Below are 25768 nucleotides of genomic sequence, written 5' to 3' on the forward strand. Positions count from 1 at the left end.
GCCATGTATGACCGCGAAAAAAGCCAGTATAGAACGTCCTGTTTCCGCCGGAAGTGACGTTTCATGATGGGGACAATTTTAAATGGGCATTTATATCTGATTATTCTACTCAGCACAATCTGGTCACAAAAATCTTTAGAAAGCATTGGGGGATCCTAAAAAAAGATTCAATAATAGGATCTGAACTACCTGATCATCCAGTCTGCATTTTTAGGAAAGCCCCCAATCTTAAACATAAGCTAGTCAGGAGCTTCCATAATACTACAATATCAAATAAGAATAGCATCTCATCTGGTTTCCACAGATGTGGATGATGTATGGGGTGTAGGGGTGTCCAAAATAATTTTGGAAAAAAAGCCGTGAAGGTGACCATCAATGAGAAACAGTTCATGATTAGAGATTTCATTACATGCCACACACAAAATGTAATTTATGGAATAGAGTGTGTATGTGGCAAGTTTTATATTGGTCGTACCAGAAGACCACTAAAAACTAGAATAAGCGAACATCTCAGAAATATTCGCAAAGGGCTGGACACCCATGCGTTGTCCGCACATTTTAAACCCAATCATGATTGTGATGTGTCTAAAATGAAAAAATTTTATGGGCTCAAAAAAGTGAGTCTAAATCCTAGACAAACAGATATAACAACTAAGTTAGCCAAAGAGGAGATGAGTTTTATCTATAGGTATAAGACCTTAATTCCCTCAGGTCTAAACAAAGATTTTGAGGTTAAATGGTTCCTCTAATTTTAATTTATGCATAATGTTTGGTATTTTAGATTTACTGTATGTTATTGTAAGGTTATGGATATATAAAGACTATACAAACGTGTTATTATTTTTAAGGAGACATCTATATGGAGCAACGGAATGCATATATGACCCGCAAGTACTTCCGCAAAAGATATCAAGGGTGAAGATTCACCATGTATGATCTAAAGAATAGAGGAAGTTTGGGTACTGCTTGGGCCGCCGGTGAAACGCAGAGAACGTCACTTCCGGTAGAAACAGGAAGTGAGACGGACGTCAAACATCGGCTGTAACGGCGGAACGCATGAAACGTCACTTCCGGCGGAAACAGGATGTTCTATACCGGCTTTTCGCGGTCATACATGGCTGAATTGAATCGAGCATTGTGACTTGGGATAGATGCAAATCCCGGACTGGCCACCAACATAAGAATGCGCTCCATATTAGTAATAGGAATGTTTTAGAGTTAGAGATCTGTGTCTGGAAATAGTTTTTTTTTTGTGGGGAGATCGTTAAGGGTATAAATATCCAAGCAGCTATTACTTCCTCCATGCCTTGACAAAGATACAGGAAGTATCGAAACGCGTTGGCGGAGTGAGGAAGCAGTGGTCCTGATTCGAGCCTGGTGTGTTTTGGAGCTTGCAGGGACGCCTGGATTTTCCATTCTCATGCTCATATGTCTGCCCATTTTTGAGTAGACCACTCACCGGGTGAGAGGCTAGCATCACTGTCATTGTTCATTTTTATTGCATATTTTATTAAAACAGTATTACACTATCTTGGGATTATCTCTTCTCTTGGAGGATGAATACGTGAGGTATCCGGTGCGGGTTGTACCCCTAAAATATCACATGCTGTTTTGTCTACCTAAAACGTAGACCACTCCAAAGGGTAGGAGTCCTCATTTATCCATATTGCACTAATATAGAAGAATTGGATATATTGCCCTATGAGGTGTTATTTTATGTTTTTAAGGTTCTAAGTGGACGATCTATATCTACTTTGAGTCACCTTTACCAGAGGACTTTGGGACTGTAGCCCTGAGCGCCAAGGGAATCGAGGTTGATGGTCTTTTTTGGTGCTGTGTTATGAAATTGGAGTGTTGGTGACACTCCACATCAACCGATTCACACAGGCAGCTATTTGCGCACTGGTCAGGTTTTCAAATTTGGTTCCTACGTATGTGCAGCATTCGCATTGCGCATGAGTGAGCAAAAATAGCGACAGAAATTGCGTACACATCATGATTGCAATGCAGCCGCTGTCTGACTGACAGGAAGTTGAGATTTCTGGGTGGAAACCTGACGTTTTCTGGGTGTGTCTGGAAAAAAACGCAGGCGTGCCCAGGCATTTTTAAAGAGGGCCTCTGACGACAGTGTTGACCACTTCCAGCCTCTTGTGTCGCAAGAATTGTGGATGACCTTGCCCGGCGCAGATAGGAAAAATCTTCAAAGTTCCGTGAATTGCGTATGGTTTTGCGATGCATTTGCAATTTCTGCAATGGTTTTTTTTCTCTCTATTTCTGGACGGCAACTATATGATCGCAGAAACTGCAAACCTTATTGAATAAGGTCCTAAGGCCACTCCAAAGCAGCAGCATGTTTAAGGAGAATCTATTATTTATATAAATACACATTTTCAGGGGATGTAGTTATGTGACCAGCGGCCATCCTGCGCCTTAGAATCCCAACAGTCGACATGCCGACTAGCAGGGACTATTCCCACTAGTGGGTGCCCACGACACCCATAGAGTGGGAATAGAACCTGTGGTGAGCGCAGCAAGCCACAAGCCCGCAAAGGGCTTGTTGCGCTCACAACCCCCCTTTCCCCCAACCTCTCCGTCCCCCGCAGGCCATCTCAATGCTGGGATACTGCAGTGTCGGTATGGTGACCGGCGGTCATGCATACCCAGCCCATTTTCAGGTATGGTATATTCTGTCGACATTCAGAATGTCAACACTGACATTATTATAATAATAATAATAATAATACTCAGAAGTTAAAGTGAGACGGAACGGGGCGGAACTGCGTTCCATCAGTTCCATTTGGAGACAGAACCAGTTCCGCCTCCTCCAGCTCACCTAACCCAGAATGTGACCCCGGAGCCGCAGGGAGATGCCCGGCGCCCGCTGAGATTTTGTTACCAGCGGGCATCTTCTTCACCTCAGCGAAAGTCGGAGGCAGGAGCTCACTCCTGAGCTCCAGCTTCCAGCTCTTGCAGTGTGCGGCTGTGCAACGCTATGGGAGAGACATCATGACGTATCTCCCATAGTTCCGAGGAGAGGGTGGCCAGACGGAGGGCAGCAGACTGGGAGCAGGAGCGGGGCTGGTGAGTATTGTGGGTTTGTTTTTGTTTTTTTGTGTGTGTGTTCAAGCGGCGCTACTAGAGGGAGCACATCTACAGGGGTCATATCTACTGGGGCATATCTACAGGGGGAATATCTACAGGGGCATATCTACAGGGGGCATATCTACAAGGGGAATAGCTACAGGGGGCATATCTACTGGGGTATATCTACAGGGAACATATCTACTGGGGCATATCTACTGGGGCATATCTACAAGGGGCATATCTACTGGGGCCATATCTACAGGGGTCATATCTACTGGGGGCATTGCCACTGGGGGCACTACTGAGGGTATTGCATAGGGGGCACTTAATAAGAGGCATCGCTCCTGGGGACATAAGGGGCATTGTATAAGGGGCACCAATACTATGGGCTCTACATAAGGTGCACTACAACTGTGGGCACTACCACTGCAGTGGACATTGCATAAGGGACACTGGAAGTAATTCAGCAAATTTGTTAGCAGTTGGGCAAAACCATGTGCACTGCAGGTGTGGCAGATATAAAATTTGCAATTTAGATTTCAGTTTGAACACATCCCACCCAAATCTAACTCTCTCTGCACGTTATACCTGCCCCCCTCCCCCCCCCCCCTTGCAGTACACATGGTTTTGCCTACCTGCTAACAAATTTGAAGCTGCGATCAACTCTGAATTAGGCCCACTATTACTGAGGGCATTGTATAAGGGACACTACTGCTGCGGGTATTATGTGTATTTGGGGTGCTACTACTGTGGGCTTTGTGTATAAGGGTCACTAATGTGTACCATAACATGAATAAGGGACACTACTATGTGGTGCAATGTGAATAAAATTGTACTACTGTGCGGCATAATTTGAATTGGGGATACTATTGGGTGAACAAGCCACTTTCTTTTTGAGGCCATGCCCCTTTTTTTGTGCAATCCCTTTATCGCACAGGTGTGTGTGTGTGTGGGGGGGGGGGGGGGAGGGGGCGAGTTCCACCACCTCTCTAGGACCACTATAAGCACATGATGATGATGATAATAATAATAATAATAATAATAATTATTATTATTATTAGTGTTATTATTATTTTATTTATATAGCGCTCTGTTATCTTCAATAGGAATCAAGGCGCTTAACAGATAGAATGAACATAGTGCAGTGCAGTAACAATGAAGTACAGAAAAACTTGTCATAAATTACGGAGATAATGTAGACATTCAAAGAATGTTGACACTGTGAACATTGAGAGTCGGCATGTTGACAACGGGATTTAGTGTTGAATCTCACTCCAAGGGATGAATCTTTTTCTTACACCCACGAGTTAGCGCGGCAACAGCCACACTTTACGGCAGCCCGCACCAAAGGGTTTCAGATGTAATGCCGTTACTGGCGTTGAAACTTTACATCTAAGTGGACTGACCCCTAAAGGCCCATATAGACGGGCCGATGTGGGAGAGATGTGTGCTGAGCGAACCGCTCAGCACACATCTCTCCCCCCGCTCAGCACAGCGCAATGTGTGCTGAGCGTGCGGGGGGAGACGGGAGGGGGGCGCGCATTTCACCCAGTGGGTGAAGTGAGCGACCCGCTAGATTGGCCTGGCCATGCAGGCCAATCTAGCACCAGCGATAGCGATGCGTGGGGCTGCACATCGCTATCGCTGTAGGGGGTACACACGGAGCGATAATGCTTAAATTCTAAGCAATCTAGTCAGATTGCTTAGAATATCGCTCCGTGAGTACCCCCTTAAGACTAACCCTAATCTAACCCTAACTCCACCCTAATTGATACCTAACCCTAAAATTGGGTGTTGACATTTGCAATGGTAACATTTTGATAATGTTAGTGTTATGTCACGTTGAACATCGACATTATATGTATTTTAACATCCTGAATGTCAACATTATTGTGTCGATATTCTAAATATTGACATGGTGAATGCATGCACAATTCCTACCTCATCTGTGAAGCTCCGTACACACAGGGGAGATGTTTGCTGAGCGATCTAGCACACACCGCTTAGCACACATCTCTCCCCCGCTCAGCACACAGCGGTAAAATGAGTGATCTGCTAGATTTGGCAAATCTAGAGTCAGCGATAGCGACGCGTGGGGCCGCGCATCGCTATCGCTATGGGCAGACACACGGAGAGATCCGTGCTTAATTGGTAAGCAATCTAGTCAGATTACTTGGAATTTAAACACAGATATCTCTGTGTGTACCCCCATTTACAGAAGGCTTATTAGCTGATAGAAGCACAAGTTAATGGTTGGAGTATTCAGCGATTGGGGACTGTATTTTGTCTAGATCATTCGTTGTCTGTTCAGTGTGTTTTTGCTTTAGTTGTTGTCAGGGGCGTAGGGAGCTCGAGCTCCAGGCGCCCAAGACAGTACAGGGCGCCGCAGCTCGACTCCGCCGGAACCTTTGCCTGGCCGCAAGCAGCTCGCAGCTGTCAGTCACTGACAGCTGGAAGCCCGAGCTGCTTCAAGTCTCTCCCTCCCGTCCCTCCTCTCCGCTCCCCTCCCCTCCTGTCCCTCCTCTCCGCTCCCCTCCCCTCTGGTCCATGACTTGAGTGTGACGTCACGCATCACACGCACAGACGGCGGAGACGCGGCCAGCAGCAGTCGGGATGCAGGAGCGGGCAAGTGAGTATTTTTTGTTCGTTTTGTTTTTTATTTTATTTTCTGTTTTCGGCGTTTCCAGGGGGCACAGCTACAGGGGCACACCTACTGGGGCCACAGCTACAGGGGGCACACCTACTGGGGGCACAGCTACAGGGGGCACACCTACTGGGGCCACAGCTACAGGGGGCACATCTACTGGGGGCAAATCTATAGGGGACACAGCTACTGGGGGCAAATCTATAGGGGGCCCACAGCTACTGGGGGCACAGCTACAGGGGGCACATCTACTGGGGGCAAATCTACGGGGGGGGTAAATCTATAGGGTGCACAGCTACTGGGGGCAAATCTATAGGGGGCACACCTAGTGGGGCCACAGCTACTGGGGGCACAGCTACTGGGGGCACAGCTACAGGGGGCAAATCTACAGGGGGCACAATTACTGGGGGCAAATCTATAGGGGACACAGCTACAGGGGGCACAGACCAGGGTGCATAATTACTCTGGGCACAGTTACAGGAGGCACACCCACTGGGGGCACACCTACTGATGGCACAGCTACAGGGGGCACAACTACTCCGGGCACAGCTACAGGGGGCACATCTACTTGGGGGAAATCTACTGGGGGCACAGCTACAGGGGGCACAACTACTGAGTCCATAACTACAAGGGGCATAACTGTGACCATGCCCCTTCCCTATGCAGCCACGCTCCTATTTTTTGCCGCGCACCTTCGGCGCGCACTATGCTTGACCTCTAGGTGTGTGTGTGTGGGGGGGCGTGCCGAAGGAAACTTTCGCCTTTCGCCCTGGATGTCACTAGGTCTAGAACCGGCCCTGGAGGCCACGCCCCCAATTCAGTACAGGGGAGGGGGGCGCCGAAACATACTTGCTCCAGGCACCATGACACCTTGCTACACCTCTGGTTGTTGTGTATAATTTGTGCATGACTGTGGTATGAAGTGCTGTTTGCATCTTTTTATTTCCTGTTTTCTCGCAGTATTGTTTATTTGTATTTGTTAGGGTGGTTATTGGGAGCAGAGATGACAGAAAATATACCATAAACGCCAAGTTTTTTCTTTTAATAGAGTTGCTGTTTTAAAATCGGGGTACGGTCGTTAGGTCGACACTCATTAGGTCAACAATGCCATTAGGTCAACGTGCATTAGGTCGACAGGTCAAATGTCAACATGACTTTTTAAAAAAAAAATTTTTTTTTAAATGTCATACTTAACGATCCACGTGGACTACGACTGGAACGGTAATCTGTGCAGAGCGAAGCGGTAGCGGAGCAAAGCACCTTGCCCGAAGCATGGCGAGCCATGCAAGGGTATATGGTGCACTAATTTGGGTTCCCCGTAACTTTACGGAAAAAACGACACCAAAAACAGTCAAAAACCTCATGTCATCCTTTTTACCTGTTGACCTAGTACATGTTGACCTAATGACCATGTCGACCTATTGTCTTTGTCGACATAATGCATGTCCACCTAAGTTGTGTCTATCCAATGACCCATACCCTTAAAATCTGCCGGGAAAATTGCTGAAAGTCAGCTATTTTGCTAAATCGTTACTTGATGCACAATACCCTAGGGCAGGGGTGGCCATACAGTCGATCGCGGACATGCGATAAGCCAGTCACGATCCGCCGCTCATCCACACGAGGTGAGGAGAGCACAGCGCGCGCCTCTCCTGCCTGCCCCTCAGTCTGGTCTCCGGCAGTGATGGCGGAGTGTATAGCTCAAATCAGGTGCCGGTTCGAAAGCCAATCAGAGCTCGCAGACCGGCGCCTGATTTGAGATATACACGCTGCCGTCACCGCCAGAGACCAGACTGAGAGGCAGGGCGGCAGGCAGGAGAGGCGCTCGCTGCGCTCTCCACACAGCAGCAAAACGGTGAGCAGCACTATGGGGGTATATCTGGCACTGTGGGCACATGGCACAGTGGGGGCATATCTGGCACTGTGGGGTCAAATGTGGCACTGTGGGAGCATATCTGGCACTGTGGGGGCATATCTGGCATTGTGGGCACATGGCACTGTGGGGGCATATCTGTATCTGGCACTGTGGGGTCATACGTGGCACCGTGGGGGCATATCTAGCACTGTGGGCACATGGCACTGTGGGGGCATATCTGTATCTGGCACTGTGGGGCCATACGTGGCACTGTGGGGGCATATCTAGCACTGTGGGCACATGGCACTGTGAGGGCATATGTGTATCTGGCACTGTGAGGGCATAACTGGCACTGTGGGGGCATAACTGGCACTGTGGGGCATGTGTGTATCTGGCACTGTGGGGGCATATGTGTTTGAGGTTTTTACCTGTGGGGGCCAATGTGTTATTTCGTGCGAGACAGTCATTACACTCTGTGCAGCAAGGCTACGTCCCTTTTTTTGTTATACCGCGCCGACATTTTTTGTTATGCCACGCCCCTTTTTTGGCGCATGTCTGCGGCGCACGCTATTATCCCACCTAGGTAGGTTACAAAAGCTTTTCAGCTTTCAAAGTAGATCACCGACTCCAAAAGTCTGGCCACCCCTGCCCTAGGGCTAAGCTGTAGGGGAATAACAATAGTTATATAACTCATTGCTTCCTATGTACTCTGCTCAATCACACAATACAGTAATTTAATTGCCTTGTGTGAATTTGGAGAGCGAAATGACTGCATGGGAATGGAGAGAGTTAAACATCCTGGGAGGGGTGTACCTAGCTGTGAGGAAAGTACAGCCCATGGAAAAAGGGGGAGGGTTAATATATATAGGGAATGCTAGGCCAGCTCGGTCTCTCTTGCTGCTGAATTGCCTGGGTGAGTGCTGCATAGCAGAGTCTCCCCATTATTTGGCCTGTGTACTAATTTAGTTCATTTATACAAGACACGTCCCTACATTAAAATCCATTGTTTTGTCATGGCTGCATCTCGCCCTCGCCGTTCCGCCGGGACCCCAGCCCGTTACCGCTCATCAGGCGGTGGGTCTGGGCCCGAGGACGGGCTGGCTGGCCCTGTGGACGGCTTCCCGTCCTCTGGGGCCTACGCGGGCGCTAGTGTGGACGGGGCGCGGCGGACCCGGTCATCCTGGCCGCTTGGGGCCGTGCCGGTTTTGCCGGCCGGGCACGGGTGGCGGGGAGGGCTGGGGGTGCAGGCAGGACGCCCGGAGGTGGACGGGCATCGGCCCTCACCTCCGGGAGCAGTGGTGGAAGCCTCAGTGCCGGGCGCCCGCGGGCACGCGCATGCGCGCCGCGGTGGGCGACCGTCGATGGAGCCGGAATCGTCCCCAGTCTCTTCCCCCTCGTCGCGGCCACGAAGCGGTGCCAGGCGAGGGGGGCCGAGCAGACGGGAGGCGGCGGCAGGTCGGACGAGGCCCGTCGCGGGGTCTCGTCCGTCAGCTTCTCAAGACGGCACGGCCGGGGGCTTGGTGGCGGGAAGAGGCGGGCCGCGCGCACGGGGTGCGCACATGCCCGCGCTCTCCACAGGCGCCGCTGGTCTCCCTGTCTCCCCAGCTCACTCCCTTGCAGCCGGAGTCCGGCGGGGAGCGGGGGAGGGGGAGAGGCAGTGTGGGGGGCAGAATAAATGATAATGCACAGGGCAGCAGGGAGTCACGCCGCGGCGCCCTCCCAGCGGGCGGAGGGAGCTCCGGCCTGCGGGGGGAGGGTGCACGCGGGGGTTTGGAAGAGGGGGCAGCGCTGGCACCATGAGGCAGGCACAAGGGGAGAGCAGTGACTGGTGGGGGACCGGGCCGCTGGTGGTCAGGGGCGCTGCCGGTTCCCCACCGGGCCAGTCTGGGCTCCGGGCGTCGGGCCCCCTGTTGGCACCTGTCGGGCATCGGGCAGGAAGGCGCGCGCCGGCATCGGCGGGGGAACCCACACGGGACGGCGATGAGTTTTGGGGTGGTCAGGACCCTTCCGGAGAGCTGGCGTCGGCCCTGTCAACGGTGGTGGCGGCATTGGGCCCGCTGGCCGCTGCCGCATCCCCGGGGGTGGCAAGGCGTTCCGGCACGCATGCAGTAGCAAGCGGGTCCGGTACGCGGGCGGTGTCGGCGGCGCGAGTTGCTCGCGCTTGCCGCGAGCTGGGGGTGGCCGCGGCGCAGCTGGGTCATCGTTCCGTGCGGGACGAGCAGGGGCGCGAAGCGGGGACGCCTGCGCCTCGGGGTGCTAGGCATGCGCCGCGATTGTTTTCTGGGTCCTTTGCTCCGTCTTCTTCTTAAGGTGATCGCGGAGAAGTGGAGATGGTGGGGAGCGAGGATGAGGATGTCGCATTTGCCACACCGGAGGATTCCCTGTCCGAGCAGTCGACGGCATCAGGTGAGGTAGAGCAGTCGGGGTCGGGCTCCAGCACGCGCTCTAGTTCTCGCAGCTCTTCCTCTTCTTCTTCTCTGTCGTCGCCGGCGTCCGATGTCAGTAGCACGACTCGGGCGAAAACGCGCGCTACGAAATACGCCAAGAGGGCGGCGGGTCAGCAGGAGAGACGGAAGAGACGGAAGCGGCTTAGCGAGGACGCTCGCAGGGCCAAGAAGCGCCGCGATTTGCCTGGGGTAGTTTACTGCGATTACACTGCCGTGATGCGGGGACTGAGGGATAGCTGCCGTAGGAAAATCGGCAGGGGGGATTACGTTGATATGTTCGTCTTGACGAAGGACCTAAAGAAGGACTATAAGTCGGCGTCAGCAAAGAAGGGCATCGGGGCCGAGGCTTTCCGTACCTTCGACAACTGGCTGGCCGGTTTTTGTGTCTTCGCGGCTTGTTACCTAGAAGATAGACCGGACGAACATATGAACGTCATCAGATACCTGCATTTAATACATGATATGCAGCGCACATCGTCGGGCATCGAATGGCGGATGTATGACGAGAAATTCCGGGAAAAGCAGGACTGCTTGCAGGTGATAGACTTTGGTTGCAAGGACGTGGAAGTCTGGCTCCAAGTCACCCGGGCTTCTCAACAGGCTAGGGAGCCCCGGAATCCGGGGGCGGACGGGCACTGCGCAGGGTCGTCCGCCCAAGGGACCGGCGCGGACGGCGGATCGGCCAAGACAGGTAAGTCGGCCGTCCGTGGAGGGGGGCAGGCCGCCACAAAAGGGAAGTGCTTCGCGTTTAACAATGCGTCCTGTTCCTTCGGCAAGCAGTGTCGGTTTCGACATTTGTGCTTGCAATGTGGCGGCTCCCACCCAGCCTCTGCCTGCTTTAAAGGCGGTCGCCAGGGCGCCCGGGGTAAGCAAAATGACTCAAGGCCTGGCGCGAGCAGGAGCGCTCAGCAGAGCTCCAACGCCAATTAATTTGGATACAATGGCCAAGTGGTTGGATTGGTATCCAAATAGGGCGGACGCGCAGTTTTTGTTTTACGGTTTTCAGTTTGGGTTTCGCTTGCCTGTTGCGAGCAAGGTTTTGGTCCAGGCCCAACGGAATCTCCAGTCTGCTCGTGTCTTGCCGTCGGTTCTGCGGGAGAAAGTGGATAAGGAGATTAGGCCGGGTAGGATGGAGGGACCGTTTATCTCACCCCCGGTGGATGGCTTGGTCATCTCCCCAGTGGGGGTAGTTCCCAAGAAGACTCCAGGCTCATTCAGCATCTTTCTTACCCGACGGGGTCGTCGGTCAACGACGCGATACCGCCGGCTCACTGCTCGGTGGGGTACCAGTCGTTCGACGAGGCGCTAGAGTTGGTCCGTAGTTACGGCCCTGGGGCCCTGATGGCTAAGATAGATGTGGAATCCGCGTTTCGGTTGCTGCCGTTGCATCCGGACTCATTCCGTTTTATGGGTTTTCGGATTGGAGCGGAGTATTTCATCGACAAGTGTTTGCCGATGGGATGTTCCGTTTCCTGCTCGTTTTTCGAACGGTTTAGCACATTCCTACATTGGTGCGTGGAGTCTTCATCAGGGGGTCACGGAGTCGCCCATTACCTCGATGACTTCCTGTGTGTGGGTCCGGCGAATTCACTACGCTGCGGCGACTTGCTGTCCAGCATCCCGAGCTCTGTTTTTTCACTTCGGCGTTCCTGTGGCCGAGGATAAAACGGAGGGGCCGGTCTCCTGTTTGTCATTTTTGGGGATAGAAATCGACACGGTGGCGGGATCATGTCGACTGCCTCCGGACAAGGTTGCGAAGCTCCGCAAGGCTATCTGCCGGTTCGTAAGGTCGCGCAAAGTCATGCTGCGGCAGGCGCAGTACTTGCTGGGCATGTTGAACTTTGCTTGTCGGGTAATACCGATGGGCAGGGTTTTCTGCCGGAAGCTGGAAAGGGCGACTGCGGGGTGTGCCAGACCGCATCATTTCGTATGCTTGTCCTCCGAGATTAAGAGGGATTTGGCCGTATGGGCCTCGTTCCTGGAGGACTTCAATGGGGTGTGTATATGGCAGGCCCCAACAGTCGACAGCGCTGGGCTGCAGCTGTTTACAGACGCGGCGGGTTCCTCTGGGTTCGGTTGCTATCTGGAGGGATCTTGGTGCGCGGCCTCGTGGCCGGCGGAATGGCATCGCGAGGGTTTCACTAAGGACCTTTTGCTGCTGGAGCTTTTCCCCATTATGGTGGCGCTGGAGGTTTGGGGCGATCGTCTGGCGCATCGCAGCATCTTGTTTAGATGTGACAATCTGGGCGTGGTGCATGCGATAAATAACCAGAGGGCAAAATCGCTGGTGGTCCTGCGGGTGCTGGGGCAGTTGCTGATGACATGCTTGCATAGGAATGTGTGGTTCCGCGCGCAGCATGTGCCTGGGCTGGAGAACGGAATTGCCGACGCGTTGTCACGAGGTCAATGGGAGAGGTTTTGTTTGTTGGCACCCGAGGCCGATGGGCAAGGTTTTCAATGTCCCGGTTATGTCTGGCAGGTGATCGGGCCGGACTGGAGGGTCTAGCGATGCGGTCAGTCGCTCCGAACACGCTCAAGGCTTACGGACAAGCTTGGAGCGAGTGGGAGGAGTTTGTCCAAGGACGAAGTCAACAAGGTAAGAGCGGGCATCGGCTGATGCTTTCTTTTATTTGGCAGCTGTTTGTTACGGGTAGGTCCAGAGCGGTGGTATACCGGTACTTGGCTGGTATTTCGTTCTTTAACAAAATCAAGGGTGTCCCTGACGTGACAAAGAGCGGGATTCTGCTTAAGGCGATGAAGGGGTGGGCACGCGTGGCGCCGACGCCGCCTGATAGGAGGCGGCCCATTGATGCGCCCTTGCTTCCGGCTGTCATCATGGCGGTTGGCAATATCGCGTCGTCCATTTTTGAGTCGCTGCTATTCCGTTTGGCGTTCTCAATGGCTTATCATGGTGCCTTTCGGGTGTCGGAGCTGGTGGCGCCTTCTAAGCGAGCAGATTTGCGCATGCTTCTCGAGGACGTGGTGGTGGGTGAGAGGTCCTTGCTGTGCAGATTGCGTCGCTCTAAGACGGACCAAGTAGGTAGAGGGCGATGGGTCACCTTGGTTTCGGCGCTGGAGGAGAGCATTTGCCCAGTGAGGTTGGCAGTTCAGTATGCGGCAGTACGGCCCGATGGTTGGGGGTCGTGGTTGCTGCATTATGACGGTCTGCCAGTGACGAAATATCAGTTTCGTTGGATGCTGGGTCGCTGTCTGGCGAGCTTGGGCCTTCCACCCGCTGCTTTCGGGACGCATTCCTTCCGCATCGGGGTTGCGACGTCGGCTGCGTCGGCAGGGTTTTCCGTGGCTGAAATCCAGGCGGTGGGGCGATGGAAGTCGTCAAGTTACAGACGATATATTCGCCCCGTCGCATGAGATGTTTGCTTGATTATGGTTTTGTTTATTTGTAGTTGTATAAGTCCTGTCGTAAAGTTCAGTACGTCCTTGTGTGGTGTATCGGTTTGTCTCCCCTGTTTATCCTACTCAGGGATTAGCTACTCGCCGCTGCTGGCAGCGGGGGTCTGGAGTTCTTTTGCGATTTTTTGCCTGACTTGATGGACTGAATTCTAATCTACAATTCGGCTGATCAGTTCTAATCAAAGTCCCTCAGCAGGTTTTTTACGCTTTCACCTCCAGCTGAGTTCTTACATGTTTTTCCCATTTTATACCCCCCCCCCCCCATCCCCCGTTTATTTTCTTAATTTAATTTTGATTTTCCCATTGTGTGTTTCTGTTCTGCTTCAAATTGGCTGGAAGCTTGTGCAGATCGGCTAGGCCGTTACTTCTGCAAGACACGAAAATCCATTTTTTCTTTTGGCAGATCCTTCAGGTTAATGCATTTACTAAACTCTGTTTTAGAATTTTATTAACCGAATTTTTACCCCTTTTCCTTCTCTTCAGGTTGGGTAGTCGATGATTTGGCAGTCTGGGTGGTTGGCCACTCTTATGTATACTGGGCAGCCAGGTTTTTGGCCTCGGAGGGGGTGCAGATGTTTCCTAGGGCTCAAGGCGTTCGTTGGCTTGGTTGGCGGGGAATGATGTGGAAAGATCTGAAGAGTAGATTAGTCAGTCAGGCCAGCGAGCATGGAGTCCCTAGGGTACTGGTTGTCCATTTAGGTGGCAACGACCTGGGGAAGAGGACATCTTTGGAGCTGCGGTGGGCCATGATGAAGGATCTGGCCTGTGTGGCCGCAGCATGGACCAATTGTGTTTTGGTGTTCTCAATGATGGTGCCAAGGTTGAGTTGGCGAGGTGTGGCGGACGGTCGCCTGATTGATGAGGCCAGGCAGAAGGTGAATGGGGCGGTGGCGAAGTGGGTGTTGTCCCACGGAGGCAAAGTGGTTCGCCACCCTAGGATTCGGTTTCGAGACAGTCACCTTTTTCGGCCTGATGGTGTGCATCTGTCCAATGAGGGGATGATGTTTTTCCTGGAGGATCTGTTTCTTGTGTTGCAGGAGTTAGGTTGAGGTTATGGTGGCGGTGCGAAGACTCTGGGGAGGAGTCTTTCGCTGTTGGCGGAAAAGAACGGCAGGTTGTAGTTTGTCTGGTTAGCTGTAGTGATTTACAGTTTGGTGTGGTTTAGGTGCACTCACCTCCATTGACTTTTAAGGCCGCTCGACCACCCGTCCGGGGGCAGCGACATCACCCATCAGGGTGGGTAGTCACCGTGGGGGTTGAGTTGGGCACCTATTACCGATTTTATAGTTTGTATTTAAATTAGGATAGTTTTGAATTTGAACGTTTTAAGGTTAGCGTCAGTTTAATAGAGCCGTTCTTTTTTCTGCCACCATATGTCGGCTGAATCGGCATGTTAAATAAATTTTCCAATTTACAGGTTTACTAATGGTTAGGGTACAATAAATAGCTAACAATTTTCTGCCAAATTCAAGTCTCCGTGTCATTATTTCTTGGTATTAAAGGTAATGAAGGTTTTACTTTTGAATAAGGGGTCCACAAATTATCACTAGGAGGTTTAAAGGTAATTAATCTCCTCTAGAGTTTAATGGGATGTCAATTAATTGCTTATTTAGGAGATTACAGGCAATTCCGGGCAGAAAATGTTTATTAAGAAGAGAATATAGGAAGGTTTTCTTTCCTTTTGGGTGATAATCCCTGTGTAGCCCTATCTGAAATTCCATTTTTAAAAAATTGTGTTTAAAAATAAAGTCTAGAGTGCCACAAAGGAGGAGCTGATATTCAGGGAGGCCTACAGAGAGAGCTATGTTGTACCTGCCACTTGTAAGCTTTATTAAACCCCTTTCACACCACACCGGTGTATTGCCAGGTCGACACGGGTCGCTGTGTGTTGTGAATGGGTCACTCCAGAAATCCCGCGTCGCCTGACTCGGTAATTCAACCTGGGTTATAAGAAGGGTTATTCCCGGGCTATTACCGGGTCAGACGCAGTGTGAATGGGTCACCCGGGTCGATGTGTGCTGGTACCCGTTCACTGCATAGGGAGAGGCAGCACGATCTCATCTCCCAGCACTGCCTCCGCACACACCCCCTATGCCGGCTCCGTCCCCGGATGGCAACACGACCCAGCATATTGCCAGGTTGGGATGGTGGTGTGTAGGGTCCAATTCCGGGTCCCACCCGGGAAGGACCCATTCCCAATTCCTGGGTGGGACCCGACATTGCGATCTGAAAGCGGTATTACCTGCACAGCTCCCCTGCTCTGCATTCCACCATGGAAGCATTAACTCACCAGGGTTCCCCACTGGCACAGTATAAGGGGGCACAAGGGAGTGACTCCCATCCCTGAACAGGAAGGCAGTATGACAGTTTAAGATCTCTCTCAGGGTAGTGTCACACAAGCAGGAGCTGGCTAGCAGCTTTCAGCCTGGTGGGCAGACTCAAGCAAGCGGCCCAGTTTTTCTCAGGGAATCTGCAGTCATGTGGCCCTGGAACACCTAAATTGAACTGGCCCGGGGGGCAGATGGCAACAGGGCCGGATTAAGACTATGGGGGGCCCAGGGCGCACTTCAGTCAGGGGGGCCCCTAATAAAGAGGCAGGCACACACATACACACACATATCCCCACACGGTGCAGCACTCTAGGCAGCTGAAATAAATACTATAACAGCAGCATATATTTGGTAACGTTTCAGTGCCGTTTATAGGTGACACTTTCTATGTGCTGCTGTTATAGTGTTTATTTCAGCCGCCTGGAGTGCTGCACTATGTGGGGATGTGTGTGATTCAGAGTCTGCGGGCACCCGGCGCTGATGGCTTTATTCTACAGAGAGAGCCAGACACCTTGCTGTGATGTGTGTGTGTGTGTGTATATATATATATATATATATATATACACACACACACACGTGTGTGTGTGTTTATTATAATGGGTGGGTGGGTGCATGTCAGAGCTACTTACTGAGAGCATCTGCTCCAATCCACTGGATCCTCTTCTAGATACTTGGTTTTCGATGTCCGAGCCTTCAAATCTGTAGACATGTAAAAGTACAGAATCCTATGAATGTATGAACCCTAGCACTACAGTATGTCAAGTCAGGCCAATATAATATGTAAAGAAAAAAGATTATTCCTAATCAGGAATTGAATACAGGCGCTTTAGAAATAAAATTAAAGACCACTTTGACAATAATTAATAATTGCTGCTCTCAAAAGGTATTCTGTTATACCCGATAAACACTAAAAAACTATAGATACTATAATAGGGAGCGCAAACATATAATATCATAAAAACAATTTATTATTGATAAAACAGCATATATTTGACCATACGATAACTGCTGATGAGCCAATTGGTAAATAGATAGGAACAATTACTTATACCATATAGTGTTGGATAAAAATAATTATAAGCATAGTCCCCTATTGGTTGTAATAAAGGAAATCCAGTATATCCAACGATGAAGAAAATGTATAATTAACGTTCCTTATTAACCCAACAAATCGTTCAGTCAGCTGAGTCCCTGTTGTTATGGACAATTAGCTGCGGTGTTCAAGATTGCCTCATTAACGATGATCGTTTTGATGTGATAACACACACAGAGATTTTTTCAACTGTAATTGATTAATAGTTCCTTAGCAACGTATTTTTGACACCGCTATGCCGTATTCAAGATGATGAAAGATTCTCACCAAGATGCAGTGTGAAAAGCCATATCCTATGGCACAAGGATGTAGCGGCTATGCGGCGGTGGATGTTAACGTTGGTGCCGGGTCCTATGACACAAGGACCGCCCGGCACTGGAAATAGGCAAGCAGCCAAGTTGGAAATCGTAGCGATGAGGCACACCTAGGGACACTGACAGGTCACTCGTACAGCTGAATGTAGACGTCCTGGGACCAATGATATATTAATCTTGCGGCTCAGCAGTATCGTGTTCAAACTCCTTGACGCATTTCTCCGGCTTAGATCATGCCGGTTTCCTCAGAAGGTGTGTCTGGTAATCAGTTCAATATGGTATATAACGGAACATCAACCCATCAGTATTCAGTGTGGGTATCATGCTGTTCAATTAATGTGGTCTCTAACGAGTGTGCCTTCATAACTATTTATACATACACTCGCATAAACATTATTGTATATATATTATACATAAAAATACAACATTTTTCTTACATATAAAAAAGCAATTGATTGCTCATAATCTATTAATGACATCGCGGAGAACCTATTTGTTTAAAAAACTCTCTTTAGTGATCAGCTCTATACTAGGATATATATATGTTTTTCAGACCAACGTATTACAGAATTGCCAGTGGCGCACCACACTAGTCGTCAGGCTTACTAATTGCAGTGTCCTGGGTTCAAACCCCACCAATCCCAGATTTATAAATTTAATCTGTTAATTTTTATTTTTATTCAATTAACGTTTATTAAATAAACATATACTGGTCATCATATCTATATCTGTATACAGCTTCCTAACTCCTTAGAATGATCAATGAATTATCGATATTGACCAACATTCTCATCACCCTAGGAGGACGAGAGGGTTGGACAATGTAACAAAAATATAATGATTCTTGAATCAGTGTTCCAAGATGTATCATTGAAAATCTCTATAAACAAGTAAGCACATACATATAGAAAACCTAAATATAATATGTCCCAGTCGTTACCACCAGGAGACACATATCTGCATTGCATGGATAGCCATGCAATTTCGTTAGGTGTTCCTGGGAGGTGATTGGATAGTGGTTGATGGCGGTAGACGTGTCAATGTCAGGGACTGCGTCATAAAATGCAGTTCCATTGGCACTGGCAGCCATGATCCAATGGACATTCTGAGCACCAAAGGGATTCTATAATGTCTGATGGTGCAACCGATGTTTGATCGATGGCCCGTCTTCATGCACACATCGACAGATTTGCATTACAGCTGGTGGACGACACATAAGGGCGCCCACCGACTGCGGCATTAGCATAAAGACGTAGTAGTAGCTGCTGCAGCTACTGCAAATCCACCCACCTCCAAATCAGGCTCAAAGGGATATTCAATTACCCCCCGAAGAGACATCTGGAGTAAAAACCCCCGATGTTTCTTTGGGTGCTGCGGTTGGGCTATTTGATTTAGTCGGCTGGTAAAAAAGTGCATTTTCTCCCGAAAACACACAGGTTCAGTGAAACCTGTGTGTTTACGGGTTTACGGCAATACAGTGTTTACGGCAGTGTTTACGGCAATACAGTACACCCGACAGCAAGTCAGGGTAATTGAATATCCCTTTCAGTATTATATAACCCCACCCCACCACCCAGATAACAGTAATATACCCCCATATTATTAATACACCCCCATCCCCAACTCACCACCCAGATAACAGTAATATACCCCCATAATATTAATACACCCCCACCCCAACCCACCACCCAGATAACAATAATATACACCCATAATATTAATACACCCCCACCCCAATAACAGTAATACTGTATAGTCCCCATAATGTAAATACACCCCCATCCTCTTAACATAACCCCCACATATAACATTAATACAACCCCAGACTGTATTAATATACCCCCCTACACTTCCCCATATACTTACCTCAGTAGGAAGTAGGCTGCCTGTTCTCAGCAGACTGCGGAGCTGGAGCTCATGGGGAGAAGGAGAGACAGTCACAGATAGGGTAGAAGAGAGGAGGAGAGGGAAGGGGTGGAGACTAGAGCAGGATAAGCAAAGACATAGGGATAGAGGAGAGAAGGGGGCGGGGCTTCATGGAGCATAGGGGGCGGAGTCTCAGCAGGGGGGGGGGAGTGAGCAGAGGCATCCTCACCGCAGCCCATTGGTGGCAGTGGGAGATGACCAGTTCAGCAGCTGTGACTGGCTGCTGCACTCAGTGCTGGCCCCGATGACAGCAGCAATGTAGCAGCAGAAGCTGCATGATCTTGGAGCCTAAGTGAAAGATTCCTACGGATCCTCCAGGGGGCCCCTGAGATTTGTTACCCCCTGGGCTCCCCCCTTAATCCGGCTCTGGATGGCAACCTGCCCCCCTGCCCAGCCAGCCCCTGCACACAAGTGATTTGAATATTAGCACTTTTCCAGCTAGAAGAGCCTTCATTTTTATAGTACTTAATCATCCCCTGGTGAGAGTTAAAGTGAAGGGGAAATGCTCACCCCCTTTCACATGGACTCTAAATGCAATACATACAACATTTCCTGAGCTTAATTGCTCCCATGTGACAGAGGAAAAGCATTCACCTTTCACTTCAAGCTGTCACCACACAAGCAGTTGTATTCTTTGAACGCCTTCAGTTTTCTAGATGGAACAGCACTAGCATTCATTTATCCAACTTATACAGTGGGGCAAAAAAGTATTTGGACAGCCACCGATTGTGCAAGTTGACTTAAAAAGATGAGAGAGGGCTGTAATTTCCATCAAAGGTATACTTCAACTGTGAGAGACAGAATCTAGGGGGGAAAAAAAAAAAAGGGAAATCACATTGTATGATTTTTAAACAATTTACTTGTATATTCTTGTGGAAAATAAATATTTGGACACCTACCAAGCAGCAAGATTTCTGGCTCTCACAGGCCTGTTACTTCTTGTTTAAGAAGCTCTTCTATCCTCCACTCGTTACCTGTATTAATGGCACCTGTTTGAACTGGTTATCTGTATAAAAGACACCTGTCCACACCCTCAAACAGTCAGACTGCTACCTCTCCACCATGGCCAAGACCAGAGAGCTGTCTAAGGACACCAGGGACAAAATTGTAGAGCTGCACAAGGCTGGGATGAGCTACTCGACAATAGGCAAGCAGCTTGGTGAGAAGACATCAACTGTTGGCGCAATTATTAAAAAATGGAAGAAATACAAGATCACTGACAATCTCCCTCGACCTGGGGCTCCATGCAAGATCTCACTTCGTGGGGTATCAATGATCTTGAGAACGGTGAGGAATCAGCCCAGAACTACACGGGGGACCTGGTCAATGACCTCAAGAGAGCTGGGACCACAGTCACAAAGGTTACCATTAGTAACACACTAAGTCGTCATGGATGATCCAGAGGAGGATTGGGAGAATGTAATGTTGTCAGATGAGAGCAAAATCGAACTTTTTGGTATAAACTCCACTTGCCGTGTTTGGGGGGAGAAGAATGATGAATGGCATCCCAAGAACACCATACCCACTGTGAAGCATGGGGGTGGAAACATCATGCTTTGGGGCTGCTTTTCTGCAAAGGGGACAGGACGACTGATCCGTATTAAGGAGAGGATGAATGGGACCATGTATCGTGAGCTTTTGGGCAAAAACCTCCTTCCCTCAGTAAGGGCATTGAAGGTGGAACGTGGCTGGGTCTTCCAGCATGACTATGACCCCAAACACACCGCCCTGGCAACTAAGGAGTGGCTCCGTAAGAAGCATTTCAAGGTCCTGGAGTGGCCTAGCCATTCTCCAGACCTCAACCCAATAGAAAATCTGTGGAGGGAGTTGAAAGTCTGTGTTGTCCGGCGACAGCCCCAAAACATGACAGATCTAGAGAAGATCTGCATGGAAGAGTGGGCCAAAATACCTGCTACAGTGTGTGCAAACCTGGTCAAAAACTACAGGAAACGTTTGACCTCTGTAATTGCCAACCGAGGTTACATTACAAAGTATTGAGTTAAACTTTTTGATTGTCCAAATATTTATTTCCCGCAAGAATATATAAATAAATTGTTTAAAAATCAACCATACAATGTGATTTCCTGTGTCTTTTTTTTCAGATTCTGTCTCTCACAACTGAAGTGTACCTATGATGGAAATTACAGACCTCTCTCATCTTTTTAGGTGGGCCAACTTGCACAATCGGTGGCTGTCCAAATACTTTTTTGCCTCACTGTATATGACTATTGCTGCTTTTCATTATTAGCAAATCATATGCGTGTTTTCCCTACTGAAGAAGTCATGCGGACAGGTATTGTCGCATACTGCCGGTGATGGCCTTCATCAGCTAACTCCAGTGATAGCTTTGCATGAGAAAGCCTATGTAAGAAGATTCGTGGTGACACACGTATCATTATCTAGCAATGGTCATTGGGCCTAATTCAGATCTGATCGCAGCAGCAAATTTGTTAGCTAATGTTCAAAACCATGGGGGTCATTCCGAGTTGATCGCACGCTGCTGATTTTCTCTGCGGTGCGATCAGGTCTCTACTGCGCATGCACCGCAATGCGCACGCACTTCGTATGGGAACAATGCGGATCGTTGCTGAGCTATGGATTTAACGAAGAATCCATTCGCACAGCCGATCACAAGGAGATTGACAGAAAGAGGGCGTTTATGGGTGGCAACTGACCGTTTCTGGGAGGGGTAGGGAAAACGCAGGCATTTCTGGGTGTTTGGAGGGCGGGTGTGTGACGTCAATTCCGGCACCAAAAACACTGAAGTGATCGCAGTAAGTTCAGACCTACTCAGAAACTGCACAAAATGTTTTTGCAGCGCTGGGCTGCACAGGCATTCGCACACTTGCAAAGCGAAAATACAATCCCCCATAGGCGGCGAATATGCATTTGCACGGCTGCTAAAAACAGCTAGTGTGCGATCAACTTGGAATGACCCCCCATGTGCACTGCAGTGGGGGGGGGGGGAGGGGGGGGCAGATATAACATGTCCAGAGAGAGTTAGATTTGGGGTGTGATCAAACTGAAATCTAAATTGCAATGTAAAAATAATGCAGCCAGTATTTACCCTGCACAGAAACAAAATTACCCACCCAAATCTAGCTCTCTCTGCACATGTTACATCTGCCTCCCCTGCAGTGCACATGGTTTTGCCCATTAGCTAACAAATTTGCTGCTGCAATCAGTTCTGAATTACCCCCAACAAGTTGGTGTCAAGATGGGGAAAAATGCTTTATTATTTAAAAAAGAAAAAAATCATATAGACAGTGATGGAATGTTGACATGTTAGAATATTGGCATTTCACCACTGTCTACATGATGAGTGTCAGTATTATGACTGTCGACATATCATACCACACCCAGGGAACTGAGTATTACTCAGCATCCCCATGCATAGTTCTTTATTAAAAGGATAGATAACTGACTTTCAGCCTTTTTGCCGCATTGTAGATCTCAGTAGGGGTTATTCACTAGGTCCTTAATGTCATATACACTTTGTGTAGCAATCACTTCATGATACAAAGGGGTGACTGGAGTGCTGCAATGTCTTAATAATATGGGGTATATTACTGTAGTATTGAGATACAGTACATGGGGTGGATGCCAAATTGCTTTCTCACAAATATTTAAAATGCCTGCTCTAATATATACTGCAGACGCCAGGCGCATCTTATTACCATATACGATAAAAGTGCGCTGTACATCGCAAAACACTGCATCCCATAAGAGAAAACAATACACCCACACATTATCTGAGTTCCAAAGCTCATTGATGTATATATTTGTTATTAAAAGGATATGGATTCAATATATTACAATGTACAGTATACCTATAGTTGCAACTCATACAGTAAGCAGTTAATACATAGTTACATACAGTTACAGTTCCATACAGTTACAGGCCAGCATACAATACCATTCCCTCAATGCTTATGTCTCTCTCTCTCTGTAAAATCATGCTGGGACTCCATCTTACTCTGAGACCAAAACAGGAACTGACCTCCTGTGTGATCAGCAATGTGTTATCTAGTTTTTTGGGGGAGGGAACTTACTCATTCATGATGAGTCACTAGTCTCTTTGTATATGCTAATCAGGTTCAGCCTTGAAGATATCCAAAGGGCTGGCCTGAGCTTCCTGTCCACTACCTGTTTGGAATATCTATTGTTCTAACAAAAGTGATTTTAGCTTTTATACATTTATTCATAATTATGTTGCAATGTACTACAACTTTATAACAAGTATCAAATTAATCTACACATTAATCTGCTTGCTTTAATACCAAATATGACAGGTGTATCTGGTTTCGTTCAAATAATACACATACATGACATTACTTCATTATATAATTTTAAATCATCATGATGTCTGGCGCTTGATATTATTATAATTATGTACTGCATGAAATAAGTGTCGAATCCATCTCTGTGGCATGTCCGTGTAAATGCGTGTGTTACCATATATTGCTGTGCTCGCTGCGCGTATTTGCAAGTATAGCGACTCATAATGTGTGTAGTTTGTATGTTCTTTTTATGTAATATTTTTGACTTTGACAATGGATAAGCAGACAGAGGGCCTGATTCAGAGTTGCAAGCAAAGCCAAAAGCACACAACTGGGCAAAACCATGTTGCACTGCAGGTGGGGCTGATATAACATGTGCAGAGAGATATGTCACGGCTGAGGTTGTTTGTGAATCTAGATTAGGTTGAGCTGCTGGGTTCTGGCTTGAGATCTTAGGACGGAATTGGCCAGGTTTAATATAGGGTCTACTCATTCATAGACGTGACACTTTGACTATTGAGGAACACCTGACTGGAGGCTGTATCACGTGAGTAGAGTTGGTGATGTAGTACCAGCTATAGGGGGAACTGGGACACTGGGGTATTGGATTACCAGTGTTTAGGATAGCTGGGAAGTTCATAACCAAGAGTTCACTATCACTGGGATGAGAATGACCAGTGACTCTGGAGATGCTGCAACGAATTTGCAGGAGCAGCTTTTCAGGAATACTGGGATAGGCTATACCAGCAAATTAGGAGATGCTGCAATGGAGTTGCAGGGGCAGCCCTTTGGGATCACTGGGATTGGCAGTACCGGTGAATCTGGATATTCTGCAATGATGAAGCTGAGCAACCCTTCAGGTTCACCGAGATTGGCTGTACTGGTGAATCTGGATATGCTTTGATGATGAAGCAGAGCAGCCCTCCAGGATCACTGGGATTGGATGTACCGGTGAATCTGGATATGTTATGATGATGAAGCTGAGCAGCCCTTCAGTATCACTGGGATTGGTTGTAATGGTGAATCTGGATATGCTGCGATGGTGAAGCTGAGCAGCCCTTCCGGATAACTGGACAGTACGATATAGGTTCAGCACAGATATTGCACCCCTGAATTGATTTCTATATATAATTAGAGATACATAAGATACATAAGATACCAACATGTGAAGAAATATACACACCATTACAATTTTAGTGGGTAATAGTTTTGTTGGTGGTGCGCCCAAGAGTCAAAAAAACTGGTTTGGTTTGGGATAGGTAAGTAGACTCTACGTGCTGGGGCACTCTATTGCGATAGATTCAATTAAAAATGTTTCAATGTTATTAATATATATTAAAAATAAGGAGACACCCACTGAAATCTAACTCTCTCTGCTCATGTTACATCTGCCCCACCTGTAGTGCTACATGGTTTTGCCCAGCTGAGTGCCTTTTGCCTGTGCTTGCAGCTCTGAATCAGGCCCAGAGCCCGCCTGTAAAAATCCTGACACTATTACTATTATTATTATTATTATTATTATTATTATTATAGCAGATATTGCTTTATACCTAGAAATAATAAATAACATAAATAAATTCCTACCTACAGTAACTGCCGGCATATCCTCATGTTACATTACAAACGGAATACACAATTTATTGTAGGTGCAAAGTTTTCATGAGTATTACAAGCACAATGACTTTCCTAAAGTCTTTTTAACACCCAAAAGCAATTTTAGAGGCTGATGAAAAGACCTGCGAGACATATATCAGTCAGTACTGTGAGCGCTCCCTTATTGCAGTCTAGATGTGGGGTTATGGGTTAATTTAGCATGACTGAGTGATCTATGTTGGCAGCCCCATTCACTGTGTTCTGGGATTCCTGAGGCGTAGTGACCCTTTCTCTGGATCACAAACCTGGCAGTCACAACACTTTAAAATGCAATGTTTCACCATCCAATAAGAAGGCCTTCACAGTACACAAAATTATACACTTGAAACAAGCAATCGCGTTACAGACCTTTATGCCTTAACTAAGAACAGGCACTTTTACCTTGATCAATGATGTTCTCCGGCTTCTGATTTCACAAATACAGAGATGGTATTTAGCTGTTTACATGGTGATATATATTTTAGTATTGTTGCAATTTACCAATCCAGGTCTTGGGGGAAAGTCCAGCACCACTGCAAGGATTTTCTCTGCATCAGAGGCATCCTAACACTAGGGATGATAGGTAACAGGCCAACGGTGTGTGTGTTTTAGCCAGACGGGGATCAAGAAGAATTTCTGGCTTCACGGATTTCCCATTGCCAAGTATAGGGCATCCAGAATTTTAGTTACTTGATAAAGTGCGTTGACCCACCGTACCCATAGAGAAATCTCAGAGCAATCTGATAACC

Source organism: Pseudophryne corroboree, chromosome 2 (genome assembly GCF_028390025.1).
Source record: "Pseudophryne corroboree isolate aPseCor3 chromosome 2, aPseCor3.hap2, whole genome shotgun sequence".
Lineage (NCBI taxonomy): Eukaryota > Metazoa > Chordata > Amphibia > Anura > Myobatrachidae > Pseudophryne > Pseudophryne corroboree.